Source organism: Eptatretus burgeri, chromosome 6, assembly GCF_056783735.1.
Source record: "Eptatretus burgeri isolate ZD-2024b chromosome 6, Ebu_testis_v1, whole genome shotgun sequence".
Lineage (NCBI taxonomy): Eukaryota > Metazoa > Chordata > Myxini > Myxiniformes > Myxinidae > Eptatretus > Eptatretus burgeri.
The window spans coordinates 66077206-66092205 of record NC_140966.1 but is presented as its reverse complement, the minus strand read 5'-3'; the positions used below and the strand labels follow the sequence as shown (position 1 = coordinate 66092205).

Sequence of the window (15000 nt, the reverse complement as noted above, 5' to 3'; positions counted from 1 at the left end):
GTTCTAAATATGGGGCCTACCTTGGAGACTCACAAATTTTGAAAAAATCAGTAAATGAGTTCTGCCTTGATGGTTTAAATAACTACCTTGGAGACTCAGGAAAAGGGTTCTGCCAAGATGGTTCTAAATATGGGGCCTACCTTGGAGACTCACAAATTTTGAAAAAATCAGTAAATGAGTTATCCTTAAGAGACTTTGTAAGTTGGTTTTACTTTGAATACTTGAAATGTGGGTTCTGGATTGATAACTCACAATGTGATACATATCTTGGAAACTCAACGGGAATGTGGTTATACCTTGAAGACTTGGAAAGTTGGGTTTATGTTGGACACTTGAAACTTTTTTGGGGGCTTTTATTTATTTATTTATTTATTTATTATTATTATTATTTTATTTATTTATATTTTGGAGACTTTTGGAGTTGCTATCACTCTTTGGGATCTAAACCTATCGATGTAGTTCTTTGTCGGATGGTGCTTGATGGGAGCAAGATCAAGAAAGTTCTGGGAAGAAAGTGCAGGCTTACTCCCCCTTTCTACGTCATCAAACCTGAAAGCCTTAAAAGACAGAATTGGAAGAAGAGAAAAAAAACGTAAAATATATATATATATATATAGGTGGAAATCTCATTTTGAAAAAGACTGTGTTGGGTGAGGATTGAGTTGGGGTTGAGATTTTGAATGTGAGGGTTGGGGTTGAGATTTTGAATGTGAGGGTTGGGACACACACACACATACACATCAACAAACAAAAGTTAAGCCTTGACTATTCAGTTGAGGATTCTGTGTTTGGGGTTCACAGATCTAAGAACGTCCCCCTTGACACACATTATATACTGTTATACACCTCGGACTTGGCCCTCGAGTGTCCACAACGGTGTATAGTAGGAGGGAGTGAAGCGCCAACCTATTGCTCCCATTGCACACACACACACAAACAAAAGTTAAGCCTTGACTATTCAGTTGAGGATTCTGTGTTTGGGGTTCACAGATCTAAGAACGTCCCCCTTGACACACATTATATACTGTTATACACCTCGGACTTGTCCCTCTAGTGTCCACAAAGGTGTATTATATGCTTAGTTTTGTCTTTTGTAATTCCTGTGAATAAAATGAACCTAAAATCTCTTCCCCTTCCAAATCATATATTTTATAAGTCCAAGGAACTGTATCTATTACATCAACAATTTTAAAAAGTTCTTTCGTCCATCGTTCAGTAAAACCCTTTTCAAAATGAGATTTCCACCTATATATTCTTACGATATCACCAACTTTGAACTTAGGTTTTCTGACATTAATCTCTTTTTCATATTTTAATTTTGTAAATGTTTCTGATGGCTTCATATTCGTTGACGTGTGAATCGTGTCATTATACTTATCCACAATATCCTGAATAAAAGATAACCATTGTTGTGAACCGAGTTGTGTGAATTTTTTATATAGTCTCTCTTTTAAGGTACGATTAAAACGTTCAACAACAACTGCCTTCCCTTCATTAAAGGTACTGTATAATGTAATACTGTTATTTTTTAAAAAATTCATAAATGTCTTGTTATAAAACTCTCTACCCTCATCAGTCCACAATTTCTTAGGTTTTCTCTTACTTTTATTAAATATCTGTTGAAAAGCTAACACAAGAGTATTACCTGTTTTGTTTTTAAAGGGACAACCCACGCATATCTACTCCTCAAATCAATAACGGTTAAAGCATACTTGTACCCCTTATCATTATTGAGTTCAATCAAATCAGCAGACCAGATATAATCAACTTCCTTGGAATAAACTTTCCTTCTCTGAAACTTTGTGAATATTGGTTTATGTAATTCATCAGCTAATTGCTCTTCAGTCTTAATGGCATCATTAGAGCCTATAAGTTTTTGAATTTCCAAGTCCAAGTTTCAATTTAGCACTAATCATCTTCTTCACGATGAACCTATCAACTTTTTCTCTCAAGGTTGGATTTTGTATCAGAGACAAATTATATAACATTTCTCTATCGGCTTCATGCTTTTCTTCCAACGTTGTGGTATTCCTATAATCAATATCGTGTCTCATGCACACTTCATCAACTCTATTGATTGGTTTACTCCAGGATTTAGGATTGTCTGCCTCATCTAATCTTTTATCCAAGTTTGTGCCTGGACCACAGAAAGAATACCCTGGAAGATGTAATTCCCCTGGTATTCCAGTAGTTGTAAATTTACTTCCTGATAAAAACTTTTGTATATCTCCTCCGAGTTTGTGTTTGGAGATAAATTGATTTTTTTTTTGAACCACACACCGAACATATACCTTTTTGTATAACCCTGTTATTTTTACTTTTAATATATGAAATATTTTTAGTATTAGTTTTCTTTTACATTTGAGACAATAACTCATTTATTTATGAGAAAAATTTCTGCAGAGTGCAAAAACCTTTTTAGTTTCCAACATGCACATTTGAATCTTAATTTTTAAAACATAAAGAATCCTTAGAAATGCCTTCACTCTCTCCTCCATTTATTTAAGAAAAAACTTGAATTAAAATACATGTCTTCTCGATGTCGATAGTCTTGTCGAAAGTATTGCAAATAGACTTTTTAATTCTTTGTATTCCTCCCTGGTGAGATAAGTTAATTTCTTTAATACCTCTATTCTTTTTGAATCTCACTGGTTTCCATATTTTGATATGTATTCATTCTCTCTCTTTCCTCCCTCTCTCTCTTCTCTCTTTCCTCCTTCTCTCTCTCCTCCTCCTCCTTTTCCTCCTCTTCCCTCTCTTCTTCAACTCCTTCCTCATCCCTTACTATACTTGAATCGTTTACACCCCATAGAATATTATACATATATTCATCAGGATTTCTTGTTATTCCTGTATCCAAAATAATTTTTTTTACAACAGGATACCAATAAAATTTCTTTTGAATTTCTAAAAGAGCCTTACCTTTTCTTAACCTTATAATTTTTTCATTATTTAACATTCTAATTAAATCTAAAGTTGTTGGTTTATCAACATCAGCATAATGCCAATCTTTTATTGAAAATACCTCATTCTTATGTTGTAGAACATATTTATTAAAATACCGAATACCCTTTTCTTGAAGGTATGCTTGAACACAGAAATGATAATTTTCTTGAAGCCTTCTTGCTGTCATTTATGTATTAGAAATATATGTTAGAATAATATTATGGCACGAAACACCTCCCCATCTTCCCATAGTTAAATCATTTTGTATTTCCTTACTTATTATATATAATCCTGTTTTTTCTGTTTTCATGAGATAAACAAGGGCAAAACCATTATTATATTTACCCTTATTAAATTCTTTTATTTGTTGTTTACTAATCGTGGCTCCACAAAACTCATTCTCGATACCAAGTGGATAATATTCTTCCTTACGAGACTGATTTAATTGTTCCAGGTCTTCGAGGTTAATTTTAAATGACCAATTATACCCTAAATCATTCATATCATACCCCCATTGTTCTATTCTCATACAAACGATACGCCCTTCTTTATAAAAATTTATTTTAATTCGAACTGTGAATTCTGTATGACCTGGAGATAATATCAACACTTCTGTATCTTTAGAATACACAGCCGTTTTATTTAAGTATATATATTGTGATAAATCGCTTAATCTCACCAAGTCATTCGCGTCAGTCGGGCTTGGATAATTTTTTAATTTATAAGCATTTTTCATGTTAATATTTTTGTTTATATTATATTTATATCGTTCAGCCTGTGCCTTTGTATAATAATTTGATAAATCAATATCCAGTTCTTGAGATACACCAAAGATAGAACCATCTTTACCAACATAAGTCATTTATATTAGATTAAAAATAATATCATAAAATTTTTTATTTTTGTTGAGTTGAAATAACACATATAGACATAATTGACCACAACACTTGGAATTTAATTCTTGGACTTGAAATGTTTGATAAACACCATTCTGTAAGAATTTTATGACTTCAACAGGTGGTGGAAGACCAAAACTATCAAAATAATATTTGTCTTGACTATTAAAAATACAAACCCAATGAGAACCGTTCCCATCATTATCTTCTAAGTTCATAATAATATTCTTTGTATGTTTCGACACATTTGTTAATTCATCTCTCATACAAATAACCACATTATGAATTTTTAATTTCTTACAATATTTGACAAGTTGTAAATTTGATGTTGTATTCTTTCCAAATTCTTTCAACCACTCATCAATGCTCATTTATTTATTAGAAAGATATAATCCATTACCTCTTTTCGTTAATTTTACACCTGCTTGTGCTATAGAAGAAAGCATATCTCCAACTAACAATCTCGCTTTATCAGGCAGACCTTCAAGTTTTTCAGCAAAATCTACAATTACACCACTTCCACTAATTTGTTTCTCCAACTCTTTGTTATGTCTTTCCAATTCTTTTTGAGCCTGGAGTTGAGCCTTCCTTTCGTTGGCAGTTTTGACCGCTGTTGAAATACCACCCGTCAATGCTCCAACCGCACTTAAACCAGCAAATAAAGGAATTAGAAATGGGAGAAATCCTCCACTCGTCTCTCTTATTGAATATTTTTCAACATTGGTTTTGTCATTTTAATTTTAAGTGAGCCAGTGTCATTCAAGATTTTAACCTGTTCTCTTGTGAGCAAAACATCAATTCTTACTGCTCCTTTTCTCTGAATTGTATTAACGTTAATTGTACAAGGCTTTTGATTTTGAACACAAGATGATAGTTTATGAAGATTGATTTGATTAACATATACCCCAGTTGGTACTTTGCCACTCATTTATTTAACAAAAAAATTATGTGAGACTAATCATCACACCATTATCTGTATTAATCTGCAATTCTGTTTCTTCCAAAAGCAAACAATATGTATCAACTTCTTCACTCTCTCCTCTTTCAATGTATAGGGAAGTATCCACTCGATTAGACTTTATAGTTTCTTTTTGAGCGCTCAGGTCAAACGTATAGATTGTATACAAACTTTTAAATGCTGTCATATCCAAAATAGGTTCTTTATTTCCATTACTTTCACACACCTTTTGGTAAGACTTGTATGCTTCAGCAAAATCATTTTTTCCCAATTAATTTCCAATCTATCTCGTGGATAAAATGTTCCATCTAGAGAAACGCGAAGTTGTTTCACCTTAGCATTATCACTCAATGCATTATTCTTATCAGTCGCAGTATCACCATCTGGCTTTTTAAAAATCATCCACAGATATCGTGGCTTTCCTTCCAGAACACCCAAATTCCACGTGTAAGTAGTTTGATTGAGTTTAACGTGTTGACATCTTCTTTTGAGGTATGATACACTGAGTGGTTTTTTGAGTTAAGTCTTCGATTCAACATCTCTTCTGTTTTAAGATTAGGAGTATATTCACTGATATACCAACTCATCTCCTCAATTACAAATTTATTCTGATCACCAAAAGCATTACCAACACCAAAAAGCAATCTATTTTCATTATCATTCCTTTGTAGTTGAAATCTAATTTTAAGACCATACAGAACTTTATCATAATCACAAAATCCAAATATACCTTTAAGAGGAACTGCCACAGTAAAACTATTTTCTGCTTTTGTATCATCATTATACATTCCTTTCCTTTGAGTATACCCAGGGTCTGTGTTTGTTCCCGTTGACATATCAGGAATAAAACCTTCGACAGACCCCTTTCCCATTCTATCACTGAATGTATAGAGTGTAAATTTCATCATTTCAGATACAGCAGAGACATAATCAACCGCTTCAACTTCTTGTGTTCCAATATACAATCGCACACTATCAAACATTTTCCAGAAGAAATCATTTACAAGTGTAGCGTTTGTGTTATTCCCAGCCTTAGTGAATTTAAATTTACACAACAAGAAACTTTCGGAGAGATTCAAATAGGTTTGTTGATTATTTATTTCAAAACTTTTTGTACCATTTGTATTCCAGTCTGTTCCAGTTATTGCATTTACCTTGAAGTAATCTTCTTTTTAGTGGAGTTTGAGATAATAATAGTATCATCCAAATCATAGATACTATCAATTGCTTCCATACTTGTATTTATTTAGGAAAAAAGATGTTAAAACTTTTGAAACCCTGATCCAAGTATTTGAATTATTTTCTGTCGTTCTTGGGGGACAACTGAGTTTTACCTTTCTTAATTTCTTTTATTGCTTGTAATTTATGAGATTCTTTCTGAGCATCTTTTATACTCTTTACAGCACCTGCTACATTTCCCACAGCAGAAGCAGTTGAACCAATTAGGTCTTTATGTTTAAGAATAGTTGAACCAATACCCATGAGAGTATCAATTATCCCATCTCCTCTAAATTGATGTCCGACACCCCTTTGTCTCTTAGGTTTATAGTATCCTCTACCAAGATACATACCTTCACCCTTGTAGTACGGGAAAGGAACATCCCATCCCCTGTAATTATTTTATATTTTCCCAACTCGTGCTTCCTCACAATAACCATCGTATTTATTTATTGAAAAACTTCACGTAGGTGAATTCTGATGGATATAACTTCTCCATTAAAAGAGATCACACGATTATCTTGGTCGGTTATCCTAAAATTTACTCTGTGTATGGTTTTTCCTGACACAGGTAGATAAACCAAATTTTTAGGCTCCATATTGAATTTATAACCAATTGGGGTTGAGTATGCGCTGAATGAAAATATTGTATTTGTTTTTAATCCATCATTATAAGCACCATCAATCAAATCACAGTGAATTAACACCGAATTTATTCCTGAGGATATTTGAATGACATTATCACTGTAAAACATCCCATTAGTTTCAATCTTTTTTGAGGAGAAACCTAATAACTCTCTAAATGAATTATCAATTGTGAAATCAACCTTGTAGTTATTTTTAACTTTAATCGTTGATTTTGAAGTATGTTTTTGAATGTTTATAACAATATTTTTTGGTTCATCACCCTGTTCTTTCATAAGACGAGCAATTTCGGAAGATATTTGAGAAATCTCGTATGCTCCGGTGAGACTGTTATCGTTTTGTATCCACTTCCCGGATTATAACTAAACTTGTCATTTTTCTCGGTTATATTAAATAAGGTATTATAAGTCTCCATGGACAATAAAGATGCCTCATATTCTTTTGTTGTGTCAAGTTGTAGTGGGTATGGGAATGAAGATGTGTGGTCGCTTGTTGTGAAATTAAAACTCAGGATTGTGCTTCTCATCTTATTTAATATGAGATAAAATGTCTTTATATTGAGATTTATTAATTATTTTCATGTTCATCAACTGGTCTAAAATGGCTGATGCTTCATTAAAACAATTGTTATTTCCAGCCTTCTTACTGCCGAACAACAATAACAGTCTATTAACTAATTGCGATGGGTCATTTGGAAGAAAACTAATACCTGAACCAAGGATACTTAAAGCCTGAATAATGTGTTTCTCCTTCTCATTCTTCCTACTTTTACCAGAAAGAATAACCTTATAATTTAGAGTGTTCAGCAAATCAATATATACTCTATCATCATTATTTTCCATATCCAATGGTTTATCAATATACTTTGATTCATCCCTCACAGTTGAACCTTGTCTTCCATCTTTTGTGAGAAGAAACATTAATCTCGGAGTTAGTTTAACAGGGGTTGAGCAGAACTTAAGAACCTTAATTCATCATTAAATATCAATACCTTTTCTTGAACAAGATGAAATATTGCTGGTTGTTCTGTTGGAATGAGTCCTGCTTTGGTTTTTGAATCCGCTGAATATTCATTGTTTTGAACAGCATTCACAATATAATCAGGGGGTTGATTAATCTCTTCCAGTTGTTGAAATAAACCTTCATCATCATATTCTAATTCTCCTAAATGCTCTAATTCTTCCTCCGTCATTTGACTGAAATCTTTTAACATTTGAAGCTTTCTAGGAGTATATTCTACTGTGGGAACTGTGGAAACATCTTTCATTTTTTCTTGGGAAGTCTTTAAAAGTGGTTTAAAAAATTTCTCTTGTTTTTTTCAAATGCTTCTTCGCCCGTTAGTTTCTGTCTGCGTTTCTTCTTTATGTCTTCCTGTTGTTTTACAACTTTTGAAACCAACTCTTGATGTTCCTTAAATCTTCTTGCTCTTTCTTTTGTATCCATTTATTTATTGTAAAATATCATTTAATGAATTGTAAAGATCAACAGGGAAATTTTCCTTTTCTTCATCATTCAAGTAGATGTGTTCAAATAAATCCTTTTCTTTAAATATTTCATCAAATTCTTTATTAACATTAATGCGAGTTGTAATTTCTTCTTCACTAATCCTTGCATCTCTGCTTTTCATACGTTTGTGTTGAGTTTCTTCATCAACATCAAAACCGAATGATAAAATCTTCACTCCGCTCAGATATTTAATAATTTGTCTCGTTCCTTCTGGATTAGTTTCTAATATCCCAACACCACCAGATTTTAGTTTCTTTAACTCACTCTTACAATGTGAATATTTTGTTGTACCAAGAGAAACCTCCTCAAATATTTGTCCTTCATTCCTCAATCGCATATGTTCCTCCACTGAAATATAGTGATAATCTTCACCTTTTACTTCTCCAGGTCTTATTGCTCTAGTTGTTGTTGATACAATGCGTATCACGGGCTCTTTTTTAAGTAAATTTACAATATTCTCATTTGTACTACACAAGAACCTTGATTTATGAAAGTTTTTTCCAGAAGCAGATTTACCCACAAGATTTATAATAATAGTTGTCATTTATATATGTAATTGTTTATAAAACAAAAAATATATCCCTTAATATCTCATCTTGTTTCACAACAATATATTTATATTTTTCAGTCGTGTGCTTCATATAATCCTCAAATTTCTTTTTACTACATAATGTAGAACAATTATCTCTCCAAAAATTATTGATATCTATTGAATTTAACTTGAATAAAATAAAAGTATTAGCATTGTTTCTGATGGAACGACGAGGAAGTTGAAAGTACGATTGACTAAGATAAATACAATTACAAGAAGAATGTCTCCCTCTTGTGTAGTAGCTGTCCATTACCGTTTGGTTTCTCTCATTAACACAATCATCAAAGATAACGAGGTTCTTTTTTGATTTATCCAAATCTTGGGGAGACGGTATATCATCCGTATTATCACTAAGAATACAAGTTATAAGATTTGATTTCTTTTACATCTCTGTGTATCACAAAATAGTTGAATTATATCTTCAATGTTATAATCATTTAGGTTTTTTTGACGTTTAAATAAACCTATTATATCTTCTTTTGAAGACCAGCATTAAAAGCTTGTGAGAGTAGTTGAAACTCTGGTTGAGAACTCGACTTTGTGAAAATTATTAAATTATCATAATCTAAAAAGTTGGGAGTGAGGAGCATTTTTAAAAGTAAGCAGGTTTTTCCACATCCACTTGAACCAACTATGAGACATCTTAATGAATTTGGGAGATTTTTATGGTTGTTAAATTTTATCTTATTTTCCCAAATAGGTAAAAAATCATTCATTTATATATTTGAAAAACAGGTTATTTAATTTATTATTGGCTTTTTAGAAACTCTATATTTTATCCTAAGTTCAGGTTTAATTTCAAGATAATCCATTATTTTATTTATACAATATCTTGTGTTGATATTTCCCTGAAAATTACATCCATGAATAATATACAACAACAATCCTTTGAACATTTCTCTTATACGTTCAGTTTCTTCCCTTGTAAGGAAAGGTGTGTTATCATCCTCATACTTTACATTCATTTCTCTAATCAATCTTGTAAAGTAATTCATTTTTGGTGTAAATCTAAAAGAATTATTTTCCTTTTTATATTTTTTATTATCATTAATTAGAAGATAATCACAGAATATACATTGTTTATAGGCTTTTGACTCTGTGTTTAATCCCGTCTTTCACACGCAGGACAATTCTCAAATTTGTCATATGGAGAATCAGGAAAGTCTAGCATATTTATAAAGTAAAACTTTACTTAAACTGAAATTCATCTATACTTTCAGTTGTATATTACCATCGATATCGATATACTTTTTTTCATTATCAGATTCAACGACAACATTTTTTATATTAAAGGTAATTTTAAAATTATCGTTAACTACTATTGAACGAAATGTCATTTCACCTGATATATTAACATCCTTTATTTCATCAAGATTTACATCTTTAGGGTTGTTGAAAAAAATACAAATTTCTCCTTGCATATTACAGATGGTCTTATCTTTTCTTTCTAAAGCTTCATCCATAAGGTTTTTGTTCTTTGATACTTTTTCTTGTTTCATTGCTTTTTCTAGTTTTGAATATATTACTAGAAGGAGAGGAGAAACTTTTGTTAGAGATACTTTAATTGATGTTCTACCAGGTATACTAAAAGCCCTTCCACTGAAGGAAATTGAAGAACTCATATTATTTACCATAATAGTTTTTATCCAATAGTTGTTATATTTATCTTTGTTCAATTTTACATCCTTGACATATTTCTCAGTATCTTTAACAGATGAAGAGATTGATTGAAACTTGTCTTTTGTGTCTTGAAACATTGTATTTATTAAGTGAAAAAGTTGGAGGATAAAATGTTTTTAAGCACAGATTCACCTATAAATTAAACGAAATTTTCATCAAGAAAATTTTAGTTCAAGCAAAGTTTTATTCTATAAATATGGTGAATACAACGTACTGCGATGTTTGTAATCACGAATATAAACATTATAGAAAACACCTCCGAACCAACAAACACACATTTAATCTATTTCATCAAATATCTCCTCTTGAGTTGGAAAGAAAACATTGTGATATCTGTTCAAAGGATGTTTTGAAGAGTAGTTATAATCAACATCTTCAATCACAAAAACACAAGAAAAAGGAGTTTAAAGTAAAGGGAGACTATTATATTAAAAACACTGATGAGGCATTTAAAGGGCATATAAAAATAAGGATTTTTCAATTTGGAGAACCCGGTCCATCATCAATAGCTGAATCAATTGAAATAGTAAAACCCGATGTTGAAAAATTTATTAAAAAGACATTAAAAGAAATAAAAACTTTAAAGTTTTATATGGGAGTGAAAATGAATATGAAAAGACAAGATGAAGAACAAACTCCTTATATGAGAACAGATCTTCATTTTATAACATCATTTCAAGATTTTTTGAATAGTGGGGTTTATGAAGAACTATCAAGACAAGAGGAGGATGTTGATAATACAGTGGTAGGAAGTGGATTCAATATTAAAAAAATCATCTTTTTAGATATACACATTCTAAAATCAAACCCTCTTAAAGCTTCTTCTTATATTGAATTACCAAAAGAAATAAAACTAAAGAAGGCAGTTGTTAATATTAAGAACAATGATAATAAATGTTTTCTCTGGTCTGTTCTTGCTCACTTACATCCACCAAAATGTAATTCAGAAAGAGTAAAACAATATATGAAATATGAGAATACCTTGGACATTAAAGATTTTAAATTCCCAATGCCACTAACAGATATTCCTAAATTTGAGAAAAAGAATAATCTTTCTATTAATGTATATGGATTAACGGATACAAACAAAGTTCAAATATTAAAAATTTCAAACAACTATAAAAATGAAGAAACACACATTGACCTTTTATATTTTAGTGTTGGAAAGAATTCACATTACACATACATCAATAATTTATCAAGATTAATCTCTTCTCAGGTATTCAGAACAGCAAACAAAATATATCCTTGTAAGCGATGTCTTAATTCATTTCATACAAAAGAACGATTAGAACAACATTCAAAATATTGTAGTAATCATAAATCAGCTGTAATTACAATGCCTAAACCTGGTGAAAAGATTTATTTTGAAGATTATAATAAATCTATCATGCACCCATTTGTGATATACGCTGATTTTGAATGTATCCTTAAAAAGATAAATACTGCTTCTCCTAATCCAAAAGAACCATATACAAATAAATATCAAAAACATATTCCTTGTGGTTTTTGTTATTATATCAAATCATCTGTTGGAGAAAAGTATAACAAACTTGAACATTATCGTGGAAAAAATGCTTCACAAGAGTTTGTAAAACGATTAGAAAAGGATTGTATAAGACTCACTAAATTAATGAAAGAAACAAATGAACCGATGAAATTAACCAAAGAAGAAAAATTAGAATTTAGAATGAACAATATCTGTCATATTTGTGAGGGGGAAATTAAGGAGTTTAAAGTTAGAGACCATTGTCATCTTACTGGTAAATATAGAGGTCCCGCTCATTCCTGTTGTAATCTTAATTATAAATTACCTTCTTTTATTCCAGTCTTTCTTCACAACAGCGCCAACTATGATACACATCTATTTATAAATGAACTTTCAAAAACACCAGGGAATATTTCTGCTATAACAAACACAAGTCAAAAGTATATTTCATTTTCAAAAATGATATTCACAAAACCTATAACTCGTATTAGGTTTTTAGATTCTTACAAGTTTATGGGAACACCACTAGCCTACCTCGCATCAAATCTAAGCTCCACGGACTCTTTTCCAAATCTTAATTCATTCTTTCCAAAAGAGGAAATTCTCACTAAAGAGGAAATTCAGATTAAAGAGAGAATTCAAAGTAAAGAGGAAATTCTAACTGAAGATGAAATTCTAATTATAAAGAAAATTCGAACTAAAGAGGAAATTCAGATTAAAGATGAAATTCTGATTAAAGAAGGAATTCTTACGAGAGAGGAAATTCAAACAAGGAATGAAATTCAAAGTAAAGAGAAAATTCTTACAAGTAAGGGAATTTATCCTTATGATTATATGGATTCATTTATGAGATTTAAAGAAACACAACTTCCTTCAAAAGAAAGTTTCTATAATAACCTTTATGAAGAAGAGATAAGTGATAAGGAATATAAACACGCACAAGAAATATGGAAAATATTTAAGATAAAGAACCTTGGAGAATATCATGATTTATATCTAAAAACAGATGTTTTATTGTTAGCTGATGTGTTTGAGGCTTTTAGAACACTCTGTCATAATAAAAATTGTTATGGATTAGACCCTGCCCACTATTTCACAGCTCCTGGTTTAGCTTGGAGTGCAATGTTGAAAATGACAAAACAAGATATAGATTTAATCAGTGATGTTGATATGCTTTTGATGATTGAGAAGTCCAAGAGAGGTGGAATATCACAAGTATGTTCAAAAAGATATGCTAAAGCAAATAATAAATATCTTCCAAATTATAATAGTGAAAAAGATAGTAATTATTTGATGTATTTTGATGCTAATAATTTGTATGGATGGGCAATGTCTCAATCTCTGCCTTATGGTAAATTAGAGTGGGTGGAAGAAAAGGATTATGAAAAGGCTTTGATGAATATTGTTATTTCTTCTCAAGAGGAATTGAATGACGAAGAAGAAGGTTATTATTTTGAAGTTGATTTGAGGTACCCGAGTGATCTTCATAATAAGCATAAAGATCTTCCTTTTGCATGTGAGAAAGAAACTCCAAAGAAAGAATGGTTAAGTGATTATCATAAAAGTTTTAATATTAAAGGCAAATCAACAGAAAAGTTATTAACAACATTCTATGATAAAGAGGGATATGTTTTACATCAGAGAAGCTTAAAACAGTTTTTGAGAGAAGGATTGAGAGTAGCTAAAATTCATAGAGTTTTAAAATTTAAACAAAGTCCTTGGGTGAAAAAGTATATTCAATTCAATACAGATATGAGAGCAAATACCAAAGTAAAATTTGAAGGGGACTTTTATAAATTAATGAATAATGCTGTATTTGGAAAGACTATGGAAAATGTTAGAAACAGGCAAAACATTAGATTCGCAACATCTTGGAAAGAAGTAAACCAAGTTTTGAGAGAGAAGAGGTTTTTTCAGAGAACTTTTCTGCAATTCATATGAAAAAGGAAAGTATTGTAATGGATAAACCAATTTATATTGGAACAGCAGTTCTTGATTTATCAAAGATATTGATGTATGATTATTTGTATAATGACTTAAAGAAAGAGTATGGTGAAAATGTTTCATTGTTGTATATGGATACTGATAGTTTTATCCTAGATATAAAAACTGATGATGTTTATGAAGATATGAAGAAAAATATTGGAGTATATGATACAAGTAATTTCAGCAAGAAGAGTGAGTTATTTTCCAAAAAGAATGAAAAGGTTATTGGTAAGTTTAAGGATGAGTTGGGTGGAAAAGTAATGAGTGAGTTTATTGGATTGAGAGCAAAGGCATATGCTTATAAGTATGGTGAACAGATTGATAAGAGGTTAAAGGGAATAAAGAAATATGTAATAAAGAAATCAATAACTTTTAGAAATTATTATAATTGTTTGATGAATAAGAAAGAAGAATATAGGAAAATGAATACAATAAGAAGTTATAAACATAACATATATAGTGAAGAAGTAAATAAAAAGGCATTAGGAGCCTTTGATGATAAGAGATTTATTTTAGATAATGGAATAGATTGTGTTCCATATGGATATTGTATGATAGAGTGTATAAAATAGATTATGTTTTAACGATGGGAAGATGGGTTAGGGTTTTTCAAGGGCTACCGCTGCTTTTTTCACAATATATAAATGGTTAAACCAAGTATTAATCAAACTAAAGAGTGGAGAAAATCTCAGTCTTGGTATATAAATGGAAAACATAATGAATGTGAAAAATATCAAATAAGTCTTATTGAAAAAATAACTAAAACAAAGGTAAATAAAACAAATAAGCGAATTAATTTAAAAACTAGTAAGTTAGAGGATGTAAAGAAAAAATGAATATCCTTGAATGGACTGAAAACTTTGATGGTTATCAATTGAACAATGAAAAAACAATTTACTATAATCTCAAAATGATATGTGGCTCAGGAGGTGGTCAGATGAGAGCATTAAGAGAAGTTTATCATTTCGTAATGGCACAAATGGGGTATCTTAAAAAATATAAAGATTCAAATGTTTTGTTTGTCAATATTTTAGATGGGGATTATTGTGCAAAGAAAATTAAACTATTGAAGGAATTTGAGAAT

General features: G+C 30.7%; 2 protein-coding genes across 6 annotated transcripts in view; both read left to right on the top strand.

The window, feature by feature from the left end:
* Positions 1-1416, top strand: part of LOC147024978 (uncharacterized) — a 2768-nt gene extending 1352 nt beyond the window's left edge. Inside the window, exon 3 of the mRNA XM_085885475.1 lies at positions 1-1416. This exon is cut by the window's left edge and continues 477 nt beyond it. The gene's annotated coding sequence lies outside the window, so the exon portion shown is untranslated.
* The window catches only part of LOC147024977 (uncharacterized), a 196278-nt gene that overhangs the window by 89860 nt on the left and 91418 nt on the right, over positions 1-15000 (top strand). The window lies entirely within an intron of this gene.